The sequence below is a fragment of the Mirounga angustirostris genome, unplaced genomic scaffold, assembly GCF_029215605.1.
Source record: "Mirounga angustirostris isolate CCGP_5_RB_7025 unplaced genomic scaffold, mMirAng1.0.hap1 SCAF_10, whole genome shotgun sequence".
Classification (NCBI taxonomy): Eukaryota; Metazoa; Chordata; class Mammalia; order Carnivora; family Phocidae; genus Mirounga; species Mirounga angustirostris.
Genome location: NW_026991718.1, coordinates 6198389 through 6218793, shown reverse-complemented (window position 1 = coordinate 6218793; position 20405 = coordinate 6198389). Strand labels below are relative to the sequence as shown.

General features: G+C 44.8%; 1 long non-coding RNA gene across 1 annotated transcript in view; it reads right to left on the bottom strand.

Annotated features, from left to right (window-relative positions):
* Window positions 1–20405, bottom strand: part of LOC135361710 (uncharacterized) — a 570432-nt gene that overhangs the window by 344063 nt on the left and 205964 nt on the right. Inside the window, exons 4-5 of the long non-coding RNA XR_010405408.1 lie at window positions 3296–3566; window positions 1123–1349 (exon numbers count right to left, since the gene is read on the bottom strand). This is a non-coding gene — a long non-coding RNA (uncharacterized LOC135361710). The remainder of the gene's footprint in view (window positions 1–1122; window positions 1350–3295; window positions 3567–20405) is intronic.

The following is a 20405-nucleotide window of genomic DNA, read 5'->3' as shown; positions in this document are numbered from 1 at the left end:
TGCCTGACTCCATCTCACTCCCAAGTTGCAGAACTCAGGAAAACACTTTACTTACGTTAACCAGTCTGTTACAACAAATACAACTCTGGAACAGCCAAATGGAAGACACAGAGAGCAAGGTGTGGGGGCTGGGGCGCAAGGCAGAGCTTCCATGCCCTCTCTGGGCACATAATCCTCCTAGAATCTAGGTGTATTCACCAACCCAGAAACTCCCCAAACCCATCATTCAGGGATTTTTATGAGGCTTCAGTATAGAGGCATATTTGATTAAATTCATTGGCCACTGGTGGTGGAACTTAACCTCCAGACCCTCACCCTTGTGGAGATCCAGGATGGGACTGAAAGATCTAATCCTTAATCCTGGGGTTGTTTGGGGGTGACCAGTCCTCTATCCTCAGGCTACTTAGCTCTCCATCGTCCACCTGGGATTCATCTCCTTAACATACAAAAGATAGTAAGTTGCAAGTTTTAGGAGCTCTAGACCAAATATGTATTTTTTTATTCTGGGGCAGTACCCCAACCCCAAAGCCGTGGCCTGAGTGGCAGGGTAGAGAAGGGCACATTTCTGGCTCTACTCTGGGGGAGCTGAGCCACCTTGGGCAGAGCACTTACCTCCACAGGTTTGTTTCCTCCTGTGCCAAATGAGGAGCTGAATTCAACCATAACCAGAAAGACCCAACTCTCCCTCCCCACTCTGTGCAGACACCACTGTGTTATGCAAGACCCATATCTAATCCTTTCAACAACACAGCCATGTTGTGGTAGCTCTCTCAACTTAGGAGGTAAAGGAAAAGAAGTTCGAAGAGGTGGGAGGTCACAGTCAAGATCACTCGGCTAGTAACAGGGTTCAAACCCTGTCAGCAAAGACTTTCTTTTTCTGCCACACCTGCAATTTGCTCACAAACCCTCCAACTTCGAAACACAACATCAACTTTGGCAAGTACTGTCTGATGAGCATTCACACATCTTCCCTGGGACCCCTCTTCACACTGCTTCCAGGCAAACTCTGTCAAAGGTGATCTCTCACCAGCTCTCCCAGAGTTTGTCCTCATTCAGATTTTCTCCTGAAACTCTACATCCACCGCAACTGAAGAAATAACAGCAAGAACTGGTTTTGCCTACCTTCCCATCAGGCAGAAGGCGATTCTGGGCCAAGCCAACCTCCTGCAGACAAGCACGGTGCTTGGACGTGTGATGCCTTCGACCCTTCATGCAATCAACTTGCGGGCTGAGCCCCAGGGTGCGTGGGCACTGGATCTGGTCACAGAAGACCTCAGCCTCTTTCTGGCCGATGTATATTTTAACGTGTGCAGCCTTTGCAGTTGCTGGCCATCTGTCTGCTCCAGGCCCTGCAAATAGCCACTTCATTAGCTCTTTCATGTGGCTGAGTTTTCTGAAGCATTTCCTCACTCAAAATCCAGCCTCTTATTCCTTTCTAAATGCCTTCACTGAACACCTAACAGGACTCCCATGCTGCGCTGACCCAAGCTCCACAGTGCAGAAGCCACGTTACCAAAGACCCCTTTCCTCAGTTTGTCTTCTCACACCATGCCCTGGGCCTGTTCTATAAATAGGAGCTTCTCCCTGTCTCCTAAGCTCTTCGCAAATGTTCAGACATTCTGGGACGTCCAGAATGTCCTAGAAGAGCTAGAGGTCACAAACCCTGAAATCCCCTCATGCCTCCTTGACCATTTCTAAGCTGATCTGGGAGGGAATGGAGATTGTTGCCACGTCAGGAGCAAACACCAGTCTGAACTAGAAGCTGGCATGATAAAGAAAGGGTAAGTATAAATATGCCAGGGAGTCACAGCCCAAGCAACTGGTCATCAATAGTCAATTGGAGTTTCCTGCCAATACTCCTCTCTCAGGACAGTAGGTGATTCCTAAAACGTGTGGATCCATCCATGTTGACAACCAACCCAGGCTAGTTCAGTGGCCTCCATGGCTCCCTCTGCCCTGACTGTCCTGTGGGTGCTGCCAGAGCCCAGCACTCACACCCACGGTCAACAGTGAGGGCTCCGGGCTCGAGGCCGCAATCACTTTACTTTGGTCCAGATATTAGACCACATTCTTGTCTACACTTACTGACATGAATCCATACAGCTCTACTGAGGATGTCTTTATGCCACTAAATCACTTTTTTTCTCTGATCCTGAAAAGATTTAAAGCAAATTTGTCAAAAAGACACAGTCAAATGAGGATAAAGTTAATAAGATGGACATAAAAAATCAGAAATGAGAAAAAGAAAGAAAACACACAGAAAACAGCAATGGTTTCACTTTAATATTATGTCCTTGCTTTGTCTTAAGTTGAAGGTTGCTTATAACAAGCAGTCTTTTTAAAAACCAAACTTAATTGGTAAAAATTGCCAGACAGGAGCCCATTATGCCATTCAGCGTCACCTCTATGATACTGAATGTGAGAAATGGCTTTTCGAATTTATTGCCTACTCAGTTAAACAATTCTGTCTACTCAGATTGGCTGTTTCCTTTTTTTTTTTTATTCTTATGTTAATCCCCATACATTACATCATTAGTTTTAGATGAAGTGTTCCATGATTCATTGTTTCTGCATAACACCCAGTGCTCCATGCAGAACGCGCCCTCCTCAATACCCATCACCAGGCTAACCCATCCTCCCACCCCCCTCCCCTCTAGAACCCTCAGTTTGTTTTTCAGAGTCCATCGTCTCTCATGGTTCGTCTGCCCCTCCGATTTCCCCCCTTCATTCTTCCCCTCATGCTATCTTCTTCTTCTTCTTTTTTTTTTTTTTTTTGGCTGTTTCCTTTTTTCTGGTGTTGTGTACCATGTGAAATTAGGTGTTTTGCTTTCTTCTTCCAAGCTGGCTGCAAGGAAGCACAGAACTAATGCCAATGCTTTTTTGGAGCCCCTACACCAGCACCACTGAGCACCCAGTGCCTCTCTCCTCTTTGCTACGTCTGACTTGACTAAAGGACAAGTTTACTGCATGTAGAAACAGTACTATGGGGCGTGCGGGTGGCTCAGTCAGTGAAGCCTCTGCCTTTGGCTCAGGTCATGATCTCAGGGTCCTGGGATCGAGTCCCACAACGGGCTCCCTGCTCAGCGGGGAGCCTGCTTCTCCCTCTCCTTCTGACCCTCCCCCTACCCCCACCCTGCTTGTGCTCTCCCTTTCAAATAAAAAAGAAATAAAAAGAAACAGTATTTTAAGTGCTTTGGAGAGCGTACAACAAAATAACTGACCAACAAAGACACTTGATTATTCCATGGGAAAACAGACTGGATAGAGCTGGTAGCAGGGTTGGTTCTGGGCTCACCAAACTTGCCTGGAACCCAGGTCTTTCCTCCTTCCTGCTCTTTAGTCCTGGTGGGGCCCGGAACGTCTCCTTTTAAGGTCATAGCTGCCGTGGCTTCTCATGTTACATCCTCACGGGGCAGCATCTGGGAGGGATGGAGGATGCCAGAGCCACAGAACCTGCCCCTTGTCACCTCACCCTGGTGTCAGGTGGCAGAGCCTTTCCCCAAAGTCACCAGACACAGTGCTTCTTGCATTCCATCGGCCAAAATCAGGATACACAAGGGGAATCACTGAAAAAGAGAGAGAGAGAGAGGACTGTATTACTCCAATCACAACTGAGCCCCTGGGCTGAGGAATCTCCCACCTACAGGATAAGAAGATAAGAGGGATAATACATATCATTAAAATGTAGCTAGCACTTGGGTGCTAGAATTACAAGCATTTGCATTCATCAATTCATTTCATTCTTTTAACAACTCCCTGGGATTGTGAACCCCAATTCAGGGACTAGGAAGCAGGCACGGACAGGTGAGAGCACGGGCCGGAGGTCCCACCGCTGAACCCGCACAGTCCGTGCCCGTGACCACGTGCATCTGGCCTCTGCACCGAGCTTTCCTAAAAATGTTCATCCTTACAGCGTGGCTTCTCAGAGGTGATACAAGACGGAATTTGAGATTGCAAGAACCTTAAAAGGTCCCACTGATTACTTGAATTAATAGAAAGATGAGTTTTTAGAGCTAACTTGGCTGAATGATCATACACAATCTCCATGTTGTGTAGAGCAGAAAACTCCCCCAGACACGGAAGCAAATTGCACACAACCAGTAAACTGACCGAGGTAGGATGAGAACCCACGTTTCTATCCACTAAGTAATCAAACTAAATATATTTCACTAATACACTTCCCTTCCTCTGACTGTCCTGGAGCTTCCATTCCGCACCCCCACCCTGCTGAGATCTGAGTGCGTGATACACTGTGCATGACAGCAGGTGCTGGGGTGCCCTCTATGGTGGATGCCCAGGGATGAAGATGCTGAGGATCACCTGGTACCATCAGCTCAGGCCTGGCCTGCAATGGGCCAGCACACAGGACCCATGCTCACTGTGGCAGCACAGCAGGGCAAAGCCCAAACCTGACACACTGACGAAAGGCATCATCGGGTCTACTCTGTGCTCATCACAGTCCATCTGAAGCCCTGTCTCTAAAGTGTAAAATGGGATTAATATAGCCCACAAGAACTGCGAGTAAATGAGATTATTTGTGTGCAAGCATTTTGTTTAACTATAGAGTAAGTCACAAATTCAGTTTTGTTCTTATTTATCTTATTCTCACACAGATCTAGGCTTTGGAAAACTGTAAGGATGTTATAAATCAACTCACAGATAGTTGGATTTCACTAATCGAAATGCACTGAAACACAGTCAGATGCTCTGGATTGGCAGCCCTTCACCCATGACAGCAGCAATAAAGAGAAGTCAAGGCCACCACCAGGGCTTTGGTGTGCACTGGGCTTGGGGCAGCAGATGTCATCATGCCCACATCGGTGACAATGTAGAAGAATCTGGGGAGTGCTCCATAAGGCTATCTGAGAAGGCATGCTGCCCCTTCCATGGAAGCTTCCATTGGGAACAAATGTAGGGCCTGCTTTCCATTTCATCATCCTACCAAATTCATGTAGAATCTTATTCTAATAGCAACAGTAAAGCTAGCTAGAAGCAAGAAAGCATTGCAACAGAAAAAAACAGTACGTGCCCAGTCTCGACAATGATGATAACAGTAGCCAGAATTACTGGAGAACCATGTGAGAGCACTGGGCTCAGTGCAATATCTAAATGGCTTCTTCTGACGGGGGACAACATGGACAGTCCCCAGCCCCTTGACATTTTCTCTAGACCACTGGAATATAACTCCATCCATTCATTCGGTACTTCATTCAAACAATTAGTTTTGAAGGTGTATTACATGTCGGGTACCATGGGTAATGGCCCCAAAACTAAAAATGAAGCTAAAATAGGAGACCTTCTTACCAGTCTCTTCAGAAGATTAGGAAGCACGTTATGGTAGAAAGAGCTCTAGACATAAATCTGGAGGTGCTGTTTCTATTTCTGGCTCTGCCAACAGCGGTGTGGCCTCTTGTGGAGCAAAGCCCTTCTCCGAGCCTCCAATCCTGCATCTTTAAAATAACGGTACCTGGACTCTTCTCTGCGCTCCCAGGACTGACCTCCTCTGGGACGAGCCCCTGCAAGGAGGTTTGGTTTGGGGCTCCACAAAAGCAATCCTACTGCAGGGACGGGCGTGCCGCAGGAAAGCAGAAGCTGCTGCTGCTGCTGGTGACAATGAAGATATTCCCACTTCGTGTGCCAAACAGGCCTGTCACAGATAAGCGTGGCGTGCGCCAGCATCTCCACAGCCTTCTGGCTCCTGTCCATCAGGCTCGGAAGGAACTCGGCGACTGCGGAGAGCAACTCATGACTCAAAATCAGATCCCGCTGCTAACCCGGCAGGACCTCCATCCAAAGGCGAGAGTGCAATCAGGGATGCTGGGCCTTGTCATAATCAATGGGGACAAGATTTCCACTTTCTTTCCAGCCCTTGAGTCAGCAAACCTTCCATGGAGTCAACACGGCCTAGTATTTAAGTGTTTCCTCATCTGCAAGCATCAACATATGTCACGCTTAGACCCACCGCCCTGTGCACGCACACACACACACCCATGCATACACACACACTCATGCGTGCACACACACACACCCATGCATACACACAGTCACGCATGCACACACACACATGCACACATGCATACTCGTGCACGCACATGCATGCAGGCACACATCCTCTTGCATGCACCCACGTGCATGCACTCACACATACGCATCCATGCACACAGCCATGTATGCACACGCACACACTCATGCATCTAACACACTCACACATGTGCACACACAAACACAATTATTGAACGATGTCAGCTGTTGCTATTCTGGTGACTAAGAAAAAAGACTTAAGGTTTACCTCTTTCCTTCCTTAGGCTCCTTTTTTCACTTACAGGCAAAAGAAACAAATAAAAACAAATACTTAGCTTGGGTACTAGGGATTTTCACTGTAACTGTTAAAAAATAACCCAGAGTTAAAATATCCTGTATCTATCAGTCTAAAGAAGAGTCCTAAATATTGATGGACCTATATTGAATGCATTTGACTTTTAAAATCTATTTGTACACCTAACTGTATGGACCATTGACGTTAAAACCTACTAAGGGATGTTAGCCCCTTGAGTGACTGTATTTTCATACATTTTCATGCTGTTAAAACTTAAACGCTAGGTTTGGTCAACCTGTTAGATTCCTGCTACTAGTTACCAAACTGGAAAGTGATGGGCACATAAACCAAACCCCCACCAAACATAAATCTTCGACTGATGGCCTCTGTGACAAGCTCCAACTCTCTCTTGAAACCCACAAGCCTAACATTCATACCGAAATGGCAACAGACAACTTGCTGGTTGTGGTTTTAGATGGCTCAGGTTGTATGATTCCTTTAGGAGAAACCACGATCACGACACAGCGTTGTAATCATGATTCTGAAGAGCAAGAAGACCGTGAGTGAGTTGAGTCCTGGCCACCAGGCAGACTGCACAGAGGGTGATAAGTTTGGGCGGGGCTGGGTCAGGTGTGCGAGGAACGGTATGGGGTCATAGGGACAGCAAGGTCACGGCAAGGGCAGCGGTGGCTGCTGGCTGAGCCCTCACTGCACTGAGCCACCATTCCCCTCATTTCATCATCCTGGTAGCCTGAGAAAATAGGTGTTGTCAGCAGTCCCATTTCATAGGTGAGAATCTTGACCTATATGAACCTAAGCACTTTCCCAAAGACAGCTGTAAACAACAGAACAGACCCATGACTCCAGACTGGCCTCACACACCTAGTGTCCTGTTCCGCGGATGCCTGCGATTCCTACAGCAAGCCACAGAGCTTCACGCCTTCCACCGGGTTGTGGTTTGTGCTGCTTGCCCTGACTACAGCACGTGGCCCTCCCTCTGCTCACTAGCCTTCTAAGCCCAGAGCAGATACACCACCCCCCACATGTCTCTGAGGACCTCAGGCAAAATGATCTGCCTCCTCATTTCTGTTCCCATGCAGTCTTGTAGGAACTTGATCGTTTGGCCTATAGGGCCGACAGAATTGAGTGTCATGGAATGAAGTCAGAATGTGATGCTAAAATCAAGGAAGAGAGGGCTTGCCACACCATGGTAAGCAATTTCTTGTGGAGGTACTATGGACTGAATGTTGTATACCCCCGAAATTCACATATTGATGTGATGGTATTTGGGGATGGGGCCCTTGGAAGGTAATTAGGTTTAAATAAAGTCATGAGGATAGAGCTCTCATGATGGGATTAGTGCCCTTATTAAGATGAGAGAAAGAAACTAGAGTTTCTCTCTCTCTGTCACGTGAGGACACAGCAAGGAGGCAACTGTCTACAAGCCAGGAGGAGGGCTCTCACCAAGAACCAAATCTGCTGACACCTTGATCTTGGACTTCCAGCCTCCAGATCTGTGAGAGATAACTGTCTGCTGATTAAGCCTCCCAGTCCGTGGTATTTTACTATAGCAGCCCAAGCCAATTAAAACAGTAGTCAGTGAGAGCATCAGATGGATTTTAAGGCAGGTAGTATCATGGTAAGATTATACTGACAGATAGGTATGCCTAATTTTAAGAGAGAAAACCATACTTCTTAATTCCATTCATTTATGTAATTGTAGGCATCAATACATGTTTTCTGTAAAGAGCCAGGGAGTAAATATTTTAGGCTTGGCAGGAGATAGACGGTTACTGTCTTGTGGGCTGGAGGCCTTGGTTTGCCGACCTCAATATAATAGAGTAAATTTTCCGAAAGAAACCTATAATTTCTCAAAGACTTGCTTTTGTTTGCTGAGTAGACATCCAAATAATTATTCTTTATGGGAAATTTATTTAGATGTCACTTTATTATAAATATGATTAATTAGTACACTCATATGGATAAAGTCTTTGTTGCAGTTTATCATAGTATCCTGGCGCAGGTGATACACCAAAAAATAACCCATTGCATTAAAAAAAAAAAGAGAGAGAGCAATGCCCATGCATTTAGAGTCTCTCAAATACCAAGCATGCCATGTCCGGGTGCCTCAGCTCCGGAGGGACTCCAGCCCAGTTCTGGAAGTCACCAGTCCATTATCAGAGCCTCACAACACTTTCATTTTATAAAAAGAAACAAGAGGAAAAAAATCCCACATGGGAAATGTTGCAGCCACAAGAATGCGGTTGCCTTTTTCTTGGTTACCTTATATCTAAAAGTAGGTATTGCTGTTGGACCCGCTTCAAAAACTTTTCATCGCCCATGACGATCTCAGCACCCCTGCTCAGGCCTACGCCCCTGACAAACAACCACCTATATTTTCAGCAATTGTTGCTGTTTTTCTTGCCTTGGGTCAAGAGTCACTTTCTCATCTGTGAATGTGATAAACCTGCTAGAGAAGGGGACTGGTTTTTATTTCCCACTTTAAGGATTAATCTATGTAGCCCTCCCAACAACTGTATAAGGTGGTCACTCTTCCCCCAAATTTACAGATCACGAATTTGAATCTCAGAGACCTTAAAGCTCACACATCCGCTATGATGGCTGAGCACAGATCTGAACCTGAAGTTTGTGTAACAGCATCTGCACCCCTTTCACCACGCGAGTTCCTCTCTCTCCTCTATTTCATACACTTCTCACAGCTCTTCTTCCAGCTCAACACAGCCCACTACCTCCAACAGGCTGAACCACAAATCATCAGAATTTCCCTCCTTCCCACCCCCTCTGGCAAAGCACCCTGAGCATGAGGGGGGTCACGGAAGGGGGCCAGGGAGGGGTCCTCCAGTGGCTGCCCTCCAAAGTGCACAGCAGAGCTGGGACACGGCGAGGCCGCGGAGGCTGGGGGTGAGCCAGGGAGGCGAGGCTGCCGAAACAGATGAGGCGGCCCACCACCTATGTCAACAGAGCAGGGCGCCGGCCGGTGGAGCCCTGGGGCCCAGGGAGCCTTGGGATCTGAGCCTGCCCACAGAGCCGCCAAGTCTAGACTCCAGATGTGCACTCACTATTACCAGGCCAAGTCAGATCCATCGGGCGGGTAAATATTCCTACCAGATGACAGCAGGCTCCATTACAGCAGTGATGACAAAGGACAAAAATAGGAACCGAGTAAATACTGGGCACTGACGTTCCTTGGGGGAGGAAAACACATACATGCGCACGCACACACACACATGCAAGCACACATATGCTCACACCCACCCACATGCACGCACACACACTCCCACACGCTCACATGCACTCACACACAACCCTACACACTCACAGGCACTCAAACACACTCACATGCACACCCACATACTCCCACACACTCATACACATGCACATACACTCACACATGCACACATCATGCAAGCACACACACACACACATTCTCCACATACTTTTCCAGGATGCTATTATGTCAGTAGATCATATGCATCCTCATATTTTCTTGCTACGTGGAAACAGTTCCAAGATGAACTGAAGACTATTTAAAAGTCAATTAGACACTTAAAATGAGTTGAAATCGGCTGCATAGCGAGGACACACGCAATTTACCTTCTGATTTTTAACCTTTGGAGAGATTGACAGCTGAGAAAAAGAAAGAAAGCAAGTTTTTTAAAAAAAAGTTTCTAGAATCCAGGGCAATGAAGTATCAATTTACTTTGAGAGACGACAGTTTTTCAGTTTCTTTAGAGCATCAGAATAGCCCTGCATCATAAAAACCTAAAAATAGGTCTGCCCTCCAGACTTGCCCAGCCCAAGTGTTGCTCTGTCTCCCACATCACTGTGTCACCTCCATTACACCCAGTCCCAATGACGTCATATGCTCATTTCAAAAACGTGACTTTTTACGTCTTCCTTGAACATAGGCTTTCAGTAATTCCAGAGTTGTAATATCTCTTTGCTTAAAATATATTGGCACCTGGTAGGAGGTAAGGTTTCACTTCCTTGTGAAATTACAGCCTCCCATATGTCAGACACAGCAGCTGAAAGTGAATGAAATGCTAGAATTTTTTATGAACTCCCCCACTCGATCCACAGTATCCCAGGAGGTATTCAGGTAATATTACCGTCACTTTCACCTTTTTGTTCCTTTACTTCTTGAGAGGATAGGATTTTATTTGGGGCAGGAAGAGCAGACCAGAGTTTAAATCAGATGCTTTATTTCCACTTACCAATTATTGTTTTCCAGATACCCCATAGTCTTCATGGCAGCCTCAAGAAAGATTTTATAGAATAAATAATTTCCACAGAAGCACAGAGATGGTCTGTGACAGAGCTGGGATTGGAACCCGTCCTACTTGATTCTGGGTGGAAATGGAATATACCCTGGGAAAAGGATCAGAGTGGAATGAGGGGGTCATGTGACACTGACCACTCCATCTCCTGGCTAAAAATGGCATCCTGTTCTATTTCTAAAACACAAACTCTCTCCTATAATTCAGTGAATTCAAAACTAAACGTGAAGTATTCCTCTTCATTCATTTTCAGATCAAAATTGAGATTTGCCTCCCAGATCTGCTTGCATGAAAAATTTACAATACATAGAGTTTCAGCTAACAACAAACAAACAAAACAAACAGTATCTAGTAGATCTGGTATTGTCCTATGGTTGTAGGTCCTCTGATCACGGCCAGTTAAATCATGGCTTAAAGTTAATAAAGTACCTACCTTAAATATGTATCAATGTATCTGAGGCTTTATATTGTCTTCGGGTCATTATAACAGAGCCTCAATTACTATTATATCACATTATAGTCTCTTAAAGTCCATTATTTAAATTTTATTATTTTATATTACAGAGATATAAATTATAGCACAATTTATAGTGAATTACTTATTATTATTTAAATTTCTCATTATTTGGATACTGGCGGAAATGGAGTACATGCTCCGCACTTCTTTATTTATGAAGGAGGACATGTGGGTCACCCAGACAGATGAGAAAGAAGTAGATGGTCTCCAGGTAGTTCTGCCCTTGGCCTTTTTCTCTCTGCTTTCTCCTCATCAGCGATCCTATTCTCTCTCATAAAGTCAGCCTCCTCTGTTACGGATCAGATGTCTCCAATTGCCTCTTTGGCTCTCAGTATGCAGAGTTCCTCCTGGCTGTGTCCCAGATGCTCCACCCCAGGAGGGTCGGCTAGACCCTGACCTTCCTTCTTAAGGCCTCTGCCTCCCCCCCCACCCCCCACCCCGCTTAATGCCACAGCCTCTCCTCTCGGTCACCACGACCTGAAACGTTGGAGCTCTTGCTGACTTACCCTTCTACCGCACACACTGCCTCCCATCTGTCACCAGCCTGTGCCCACCTTTTCTCCCCAGGCCATGGCTCTGGCTCACACTCTGGTCATTCTCCTGAGGGCTGTGCTATGTGTTTTCTACCTGTCCTGCTCTTTCCCTGCCTCCCGACATCCCCTTCACTTCATATGCTTCTAGAATGGGCTTTCCATTGTTCTTACAAAGGAAACCCCTTGGAACAAACAGCTTTAGTCTCCTATCTCTAGCCTCCTACACCTCCTGTCCCCGTGTCCACGCACAACCTCAGGCCCTCTGTGCTGCCTTGTATGTGTGGTTTCATCTGCACAGGGACATGGTTATTGCTGTTCCCTATACCTATAATGCCCTTCCCAGTACTTTGGCCAAGGTAATTACTACTCACACTTCAACTTCTGCCTAACCGTTCATGCCTTGGGGAACATATTTTTTGTCCTTTCTGTTAGATGGAAGATTACAGTTATATTCTCCCTTTGTATGGAAGGTCTTCCCAGTTACCTCGGGCACAGGTTTTGTTTTGTTTTGTTTTGTTTTGTTTTTTAAGATTTTATTTATTTATTCATTAGAGACAGAGAGAGAGAGAGGCAGAGGGAGAAGCAGGCTCCCAAGGAGCAGGGAGCCCATGCGGGACTCAATCCCAGGACCCTGAGATCATGACCTGAGCCGAAGGCAGACACTTAACCATCTGAGCCACCCAGGCGCCCCCTCGGCCACAGTTTTACTTGTATCCTGCTGTTATCTGATTAATATCTGTCTCCCTCGCCATGTCATAAACTTCACAAGGCAGGGCCCTCATCCGATTGTGCTGACCATTGGGGCTACAACTCCTAGCACATATTCTAACACATAATAAATGCTGGTAAATATTAGTAGAAGGAAGGATGAAGGACAGGAGAAGAAGAGGAGGGAGGAGTATTGGTTTCTACTGTGCAAAACAGATTCCCACAGACATGGTGACCTCGAACAGCACAGACTCATCCACTACGGTTTCCTTGCAAGTATGGTGCACTTTAACTGGTCCCCTGCTCAGGGTGTCACAGGACTGAAGCCACGAGGTCAGCCAGCTTTATCCTCATGCAGAAGCTGATGAGGGCAAGTATGCTTTCCTGCTAGCTGTCAGCCTGGGGACAAAGGCCGAGTGATGTCCTTGCCAGGCTACCCCATCTACGGGCCCTCACAGGTTTTCCACCCCTCTGACTTCAGGGAGGACCTCATTAAGGCCTGTAAAGAGATGACCTGATCAAGTCAGCCTACCTAGATAAGCCCCATTTTGAACTCCAAGTCTACTGGTTAGGAATCTATCATGGGAGTGATTAGTAATCATCACCTACACAGATTCTGCCAGCAGTGGGGAGAGGGCACTGTAGGGACGTGCAAAGGTCCTGGGGTCATCTTGAAACTCCGCTGACAACCAGGTGGAAAAGCACGATCACTCTCCCAGGCAGGATGCTGGCCACAATGTCAGACTCTGGACCCACAGAGCTCTGCCCTGTGCCTGCTGAAATGCTGAAGGAGTGCTGGTTTCCATGTAGATAACATTGTAACAACAGTGATAGCCACTTCAAGAGTTAACCATGAAAAATGAAATGATTTACTGCACATAAGTCCTTGGGGCACAGAAAGTGTTCACTGAGAGATAACTATCACTTCTGGGATTCTCAAGTATGTTATGCTGTGTTTCTGGGAACAATGGCCACAGTATTTGGAACCCGGATCTTTCCCAGAATACCTAGAACATATGGTCTCCAAAATTAGAGATTCACCATCCAATAAGCAATATATTTCTGGGGAAAAAAAATCCCTTAGAAACAAGAAGCTAAGGGGATCACTTTTTTTTTTTTCCTTCCCATTTTAACATACAAATCAAATTCAGGCCTGGCAGCTACCTATTTTATTAAGGGAAGTTCCTACTTTCCCTAATGAAAGAGTTCCAAGCTTTACTTGAGAGAGAATTATATAATTTTATAAGTTCTGAGTAATATACACTGCAGGGGTGACTACAACAAAAGAGACTTTGGTCTGCCTGTTTCTACCTTGTTTTTACACTAAGTTAAGTCCTCCAAAATCTAAAAAGTTAATCACATTTCCGGTTTAAAATGCCCCCAACATCCCAACACAGTTACTTCTGATGTTTCAAACTCCCTTTCTTGCTGATGAGGACTTTCTTTTCAATCTAATTTATTTGGATTCTGTTTTCTCCATTACAATGCAGGAACTTCCCATGGAGCTGATGAGATCATTTCCTGCTGACTCAGCACACCACCCAGCCCAGTCAGGACACAGGCCACTGGAAAGGCTGTAATTAAGACTGATTGTTGGAGATAATACAAAGCCTCGGGAAATGTCACCAGAGGCCGGGAGAATCTGAGAAGAAAATTACCTTGCAGCACCATTCACTTATACCCTGTGATCCCACTGAAACCCCCGCCTCAGACCTGCTGCTTCTCTCTCCTCCTCCATCAGCCTTCCTCCCTCGCTGATGACTGAGCTAGGGTTGTGTATCTGAATCCTGGACGTGAGTTCTCAGGATCCCTGCTTACTCCATGGTGCTAGTCTGGGCTGAGAAGGCAGAAATGGTGTGGAGGCAGAAGCCTTAGCTCTAACTTCCAGCATCATCATTGCTGGCTGAGATTTGTCCCCTTCCCTCCTAGGGCTTTTGTCAATGCTCCTTCATAACGGGCAGTCCAGCTTGTATTTTCACTGCTGTTCACATAACCAGGTGTTGGACGGGGCTTTTTCCGCATTTGAAATCTGGTTAAAATCAGCCTAAACTCTGGATCTGGAGGAAGAGGTTAAAGCCCTGATTTCTGTGAGTGCCAACAGCTCAGTTCCTCTGCACGCGATGCCCTGTGCTCAGACATTCACCTTAGCCTTCTGCATTCAATCCAATCACGCTGGCCATTTAGTTTACCAGTTTATGAAAGATCTTGGAGGTATCACATACTGCGTACTCTGCCATTTGGTTAACTGCACCCCTTTCCTCCTATTCTTTTTGCCAGAGAACCTCCTAGGGAGGGTCTCCCATTCCTCAGCTGGGGCTCCTCCCTGGGATAGCAGGCAGTCCAAGTGAGACACTCTCCTTCTTAGGATGGTCGGATCCAATAAGTTATCAAGGCCTTTGGATAATTATGAAGCCATTAATAAATGTCAGGTATAATTAGCATTATTTTAAGCATCATGGGGCATGAAAACTTTTGCAAGGACAACTGAATGGAATCAGCAGAAAATCTTGATGGTTCTGCCTCGAGGCAGAAATAAAACCTAATTTACCATCAATGTGCATCCTCTGGGGCACCTGGGTGGCTCAGTCCATTTAAGCATCTGACTCTTGATTTCGGCTCAGGTCATGATCTCAGGGTCCTGAGATCGAGCCCCGCATCAGGCTCCCCACTCAGTGGGGAGTCTACTTGAGATTTTCTCTCTCCCTCTCCTTCTATCCTCCCTCGCCCCTGCACAGATGCATTCTCTCTTTCTCTGTCTCTAAGATAAATAAAATAAATCTTTAAAAAAATAATAAATGTGCATCTTTTGCCTAAAGACACTAGACTTTGCAGGTAAGTTCTTTAAATAAGCTAGCCCTATAGCCTTGAACATAGTGACCTTGAAAAAGCAGAAGTCTAACTGTAAGAGGGTCCAGGCCATAAGCATGGTTGAGTTAATGGCAACACAACTACATTGAAAAATAAAGCCAACATCAAACTAAAAAGCTTCTGTACAGCTGAAGAAATAATCAACATAATGAAAAGGCAACCTACAGAATGGGAGAAAATATTTGCAAACCATCTATCTACAGGGCTTACTATGCAAAATACATAAGGAACTCGTTCAACTCAACAGCAAAAATAAAAATAAAGAATAAAAAATTGGATAAAAAATGGGCAAAGGATCTGAATAGACATTTTTCCAAAGATAAACAAATGGCCATGAAAGGTACATGAAGTACAAAGGTATATGAAAAGGTGCTCAACATCAGTAATCATCAGGAAAATGCAAATCAAAACCACAATCACATACCATCTCACACCTGTTAAAATGGCTGTCATCAAAAAGACAAAAGACAAGTGTTGGGGAGGATGTGGAGAAAGGGAACCCTTGTGCACTGTTGGTGGGAATGTAAACTGGTATGGCCACTGGGGAAAACAGTATAGATGTTCCTCAAAATAATAAAATTAGAACTACCCCGATGATCCAGCTATTACACTTCTCAGTATACATCCAAAGGAAATGAAATCATTATATCAAAAATATCTCTGCACACTCACGTTCACTGCAACATTATTTATAATAACCAAGATGTGGAAACAACCTAAGTGTCCATCCACAGATGAATGAATAAAGAAAATTATATATATATACATGTATGTATTTATATATGTGTATTTAATATTACCTAGCCATAAAAAAGAAGGAAATCCTGATTTTGTGGCAACATAGATGGACCTTGAGGGCATCATACTAACTGAAATATATTAGACAGGAAAAGACAAATGCTGTATGTTCTCACTTACATGTGGAATCTAAAAATGCCAAACTCATAGAAACAGAGAAGAGAATGGTAGTTCCTAGGGGCTGGGCTGGGTGGACGGAGAGATGATGGTCCAAGAGCACACACTTCCCAGATGTATGATGAACAAGTTCCAGGGATCTAATGTGCAGCACGGTGACTGTAATTAGCAACACTGCATCGTATACTGGAAAGCTATTATGAGAGTAGAGAAAAACAACAATTTTTGTGAGGCGATGGAGGTATTAACTAGCCTTACTGTTTAATCGTTTCACAATAAATATGTGTTTCAAACTGTCACATTGTATTTCTTGAACTTACAAATGTTATCTGTCAGTAATATACCAATAAAGCTGGAGGAAAAAAGAAGGAAAGAAAAAGAAAAGCAAGCATATGTTTGATTACTTCTTCCCTTCTATTCTACTAATATTATAAAAAAAGGATTCAGGGGCGCCTGGGTGGCTCAGTCAGTTAAGCGTCTGCCTTCCGCTCAGGTCACGATCTCAGGGTTCTAGGATCGAGCCCTGTGTGGGGCTCCCTGCTGAGCAGGGAGTCTGCTTCTCCCTCTCATTCTCCTCTGTGCTCTCTCTCTCAAATATTTTTTTTAAAAAAGGATTCAATAAATACTGAATTGATCAGTGACTATTCAAAATATTTTACTATTCTTTTTCTAACACTGTATGAAATATTCCATGTATACAAAATGATATAAAGACATAAAAGAAATTATACATGGCAATGCCCCCACCAACCAGCTGCAGGAACGAAATATTGCAAACCGAGATGAAGCCCACCTTGTACCAATTCTTCCCCTACATCCCTTTCTACCTTCCCTAGAGGCAATCACGCAGAGGTAACCACTATATTAAATTGAATTTTAATCATTTCAATGCTTTGTATTGTTTCACTTTTCCTTCAAATACGTATATTCCTATGATATTTCCACATTGAAGAGGTTTCTAACCACTGTCCCGAGGCACACTGATGTGCACAGAATGGGTCAGAAATCACCAAGTGTCTCGGTCTGTTCAGGCTACCATAACAAAATATCGTAAGTGGGTGGCTTAAACAACAGAAGGTTTTTTTTGTTTTGTGTGTTTTTTTGTTTTTGGTTTTTTCTCATAGTCCTGGAGTCCAGAAGTTCAAGATCAAGGAGTGAATAGGTTTGAGTTCTGGTACGGCCTTGCTCCTTGGTTTGCAAATGGTGGCCTTCTTCCTGTGTCCTCATATGGTCTTTCCTATTGGTGCACACATCCCTGGTGTCTCTTCCTGTTCTTATAAGGACATCAGTCCTACTGGATTAGGCACCCCCATGACCTGATTTCATCAAAACTACTTTCTTAAAGACCCTATCTCCAAATGCTGTCCCACCGGGGTTTAGGGATTCAACATATGGATTTAGGGGAGGACACAATTCAGTCCATAACACCAGGTTATTGATCATCGCTGCCCTCCACAATCTTACTGATGTATAAACAAACAACATGAATCCGTGACAGAAATCACTCCCCTGTAGACTATGTCATTTCTACTTAGTTAGAACACTCACCAATTCTCTATTGCCCATTCTTGGCCATTTCTTACAAAACCCAAGACTCAGAATTTCTTTGAGAAGCTTCTCCTATTTTTCACACTGCACATTAAGACCTTACAATTGGACAATATTTTGGGGTCTGAGCTTGGTTTCTCCCCACTAGAACCCCATGCCCGTTCCTTTCCTTGTAACCATTCACAGGAATAGAGTGAGTACATAAGGGAGAAAACATGGACACTCTTCTTATTAGTCTCAGTCTATTCGGTATATATCTCTCTAGCAGAATCTCTGCAACACAAAACTTCCCAATCCCTGTGGATCCGATGCTCCTACTGGTTAGAAAAGCCAGCCTAACTGACCTTTCTCCCAAATTAGTCCACATTTATTTTCTGAACCTGGCATCAATGGTCCAAGCTCCTCAAAAAATGAAAGCCAGTCACAACACCACCTGTTTCAGGCAATGGCCCCACCACCCTCCCTGGAGCCATTCCACCAGCTGCTGACAGTTCACAGCTAAGTCACCCTCCAGGGAATGCCCCAATTGCCTGCAATTCAAGACAGCCATCTCCACAAGGTGATTTTCCCTTCCCTGTGGACAGCCTGCCCCTGGTGACTGGGCAATTCAAGGCGTGTAAAAACCCAGCCTCCTTGCCTCCAGGCGGGACAATAGCATCCAGAGTTCCCTGTGGAATCAGCTGAGACCTTTGTGTTGACTGCATTTCAATTGTTCAATTTTACTTGTTTTAATCTCCACAGATATTGATCCCAAGGATACACCCCCAATCAACTTCCTGCTCTCAAATTTATATCTCAGAGTCCGCTTTCCCAGGAATCTGGTTTAGGGCAGCCAGTGCCAGCACTGGTCTGAGGAGGCTGACTCTAAAGAGGGATTCTGGAACTGGATGACCTCCTGGCCAACTGTCAATGAAGACCCCATCAATGAGGACCAGGAAAGGAAGTGTGAAGAGCCCAGAGCACACTAAAGTACAACTGTGAAAGGTTCACAATTATGAACCAGGAAGGGATATACTGAAGGGCATGCCCCAGGAGTGTAATATCACATGCATTTAAGAAATTCAAGTATGGGTACAGTAATTAATTATAAGGACAATGGACTTGACTGGCAATTGTTGAATGTTACTGATATTTGGGGTAGAAAATTAGAGAACTGGGTCCAGAGGTTAATATTTGGTGTAGCAGGCTCTAAAGGTTGAATTCTCAACTTCAGCAAGGCTACTATGCCAAGGCCAGATCCCTGTTTGGGAAGGTGGAACCTGAGGTGTGGGGTGCTGTCATCTAGACAGATGCACTTGAGAATTCCAAGTCCTTTGCAGAAGTGACTCACTCCTTCCTGCTAAAATCAAGTGGCTTCTAACACATAAGACCACAGGAATCCAATCCCACTTCTATCCCACCCCTGCCCCCTGCTTAAGATCTACTCCACCAGCCCTCCTAGCCACCAGATCAATAATTAGGGTTAAGTCCCAACATATGTGGCTAGGGAAGTGGTGGACATACAGACACAGGAAAGGAACTATACCCCAAAAGAGCCACAAGATCTCACCAAGATATATCAGCAAGAGCCAAGAAAACATGCATGGGACTCGATCCTGGAATTGTGGGATCAAGGTCAGGGTGAAACATAAAGGAGGATAAGAGAGGATTCTCCTGTGACCAAGGATTTAACACCTTGGCAAGGACCATGGGAGATGGTGCTAACACACTATAACACATTATAATGGCACTTGAGAGCTGGGAGAAAGCAACGGCCCATGTTAAGTAAACTAGAAATCTCAGAACTTCTCTAGCAGCATGGAAGAAGGGATCAAATTCTCAGAGAACTGGGATTGCTAAAGTTGATATACTATTGAAACCCCTTGGTTTTAACAGGGAATGGTGGAATACCAGCCAATTAGTAGGCAGGAGGGCTTGGAGGCCCTCTGCTTGCCAAAGCAAGAAGGTATGCCCTGGTGAATGGGAGACATCAGGTTCATGCATTCTACAGGTCATGACGAACTGTAAGAAATGCTCACACAGAATGGTGTTCCCCAATATCAGTATGACAATAGGATCCCAGAATACCAAAAGCTAGGTGGTAATGCTTAACCATTAGAAAAAAAGGTAAGTGCAATTATTGCAATGGATGGCAAAGTCAGAACGGCATTTGGGGACCCTGATCTGCCAAGAGCTATGGAGATGACTAAGAGAACATGTCATCTCCAAGGGCAAGAGAGACGGCAGCCAATGAGTCAGGAGGGGGACAAATAGAGTTAGTGATCTATGGTACTGTCTTGTCCAAAAGGAGGACAAAAGCATTTGTTAATACAGATAAATTAAATAGTTATAATTACTAGGTTGCCACTAAAAGAATGCAGAAAAAAAGGGAAAGGAAACATAGATAAATAGAAAGTACAAAATAACATGAAGGACTAAAAACCAAATGTATCAGTAACTTCATTTAATTAAATGAACTAAGTGATCTAGCTAAAAGATAAAAATCGCCACAGTCTGAATAAGAAAACAAAATCCAAATATACTCAGTTTATATAAACGTATATCTAAAACAAACAGATAAAACTTTCAAAAGTTGGGGTACCTGGCTGGCTCAATAAGTAGAGCCTGTGACTCTTAATCTCAGGGTCTTGAGTTCAAGCCCCACCATTGGGTGTGGAGCCTACTTAAAAAGTAAATACAAACTGTCAAAAGTAAAAAGAAAG